Here is a 1,833-nt window from a genome sequence, read left to right as displayed (position 1 = left end):
GAATGTTGGTATAATTTTTATTTAATTTCATGGACATCAAGGGATGCATGTAATGTATCTACTGTGATATTATCTCCCTGGTATTCATATTTAAATATTTATAAACATTTGTTAACATGGCACTAACTCAAAAAGAGTATTGCTTTCCTCCTAAATTATACCTAACATGCTCTCTACATAAACAATTTAGCTAAATAAATTGCACTTTAGAACAAGTTACATAAACTACTCTATAGTAAGGTCCTGGTAAGCTCTTTGCTATATAGGGAGATAGATAAATGTAAGTATATTTCATTCTGTGGGATAGAGTCTACGTTGGCTACCTAACTGTAGAATTTCCTACTTGTCTTAAGGTGTTATTAAGATTAATTATAGAGGAGCTGGATGCAGTGGCCCACACCAGTAATCCCAGCACTTGGGGAGGCAGGGGCAGGGGCAGGGGCAGGGGCAGGGGCAGGGGCAGGGGCAGGGGCAGGGGCAGGGGCAGGGACAGGGGCAGGGGCAGGGGCAAGGGCAGGGACAGGGGCAAGCAGATCTCTGTGAATTTGAGGTCAGCCTGGTCTATAAAATCAGATAGTATAGTAGATGTAGCATAGGCTGACTTTCCACCTAGTACCTCTTCTCTTTTTACAGACTTTTAAAACTTATATTTATTTTATGTGCAGTGGTGGTTTGCCTGTATGCATGTCTGTGTGAGGGTGTCCTGGAATTACACACAGTTGTAAACTGCCATGTGAGTGTTGGGAACGGCACCCTGGGTCCTCTGGAAAAGCAGTCAGTGCTCTCAACTACTGAGCCCTTCTCCAGACCCTCTTCTTCATAGTTATAGAATTCTAATTTTACTTTAGACAGTAACATGGCAGAAAAGAGAATTTATTACCAGCCTGTTGTACAGCTAGGGATGGATTTAACTAAAGATACACAAGAGTCCAGTGTTGAAAGGATGGGTGAGAAGACCGATAAAAAGAAATTGATATGGCTTGGTAATAAACTCCTAAGTTTCCCCCTCCTTTCTACGGATGTTAGATGTGATGGATGCCACTCCAGCAGCCTAAGTGAAGCCATGAGGTCACCACCAAGATAGAAGGCAGAAACAATGCCGGCAAAGCAAAGAGAGGAGGCTCACGTAGCTCGTAGTAATGGAACCAATGTCTGCACTTGGACTTCCTAGGATTAGTTATCAAATGACTCTTGTCTGATGACTATAAAATTAGATGAGGAAGTTTATTTGAACAAAATCATACAAGATTACTGCGCACTTGACTAAACGGAAGGAAATGCAGTATTCCACTATGGTTTGGATAGTGCTCACCGTTGGAATTTCACCACAGAACCTTTATTTTTACTCTATAAAGAGGTGTGTTGGGTAAGGGGAACTAGAGGAGAAGATGAGAAGTTCAGAAGCAGCATCCATTTTTAATTTTTGCCGTTTAAAAACGAAACAGCTGCAATAAGGAAAATGTCTCGCCTTGGTGAAACCACATTGGCCTTTGAAATTTAATTACATCAAAATAAAAAGGGTCAAGAAGTTCAGACTGTATGTGAGCTACTATTTTAAACCATCAAAGCACATTATAGATTAATGGATCCTTAATAAATTACTCTAGGTAAGCAAATATTAGTGCTATTACTTAAATGAGCTTAAAGATTGAAAATTATCTCGGATTACAACTTTCTAAGGATTTTCCAGCACCCCTATTTATTTATATAGAGCAAAATGTTGGAGACAGCCTTTTCACTCATGGTTCATGTGTATATTTTTAAGCAGCAGGAAGACTTTGGAGTAGAACCTGAACTCCTGGAGGCAAGAAAAATAAATGTGCTTTATTAATC

Source organism: Acomys minous (genome assembly GCF_964271855.1).
Source record: "Acomys minous genome assembly, chromosome: 12".
NCBI lineage: Eukaryota > Metazoa > Chordata > Mammalia > Rodentia > Muridae > Acomys > Acomys minous.
This window is presented reverse-complemented; position numbering follows the sequence as displayed.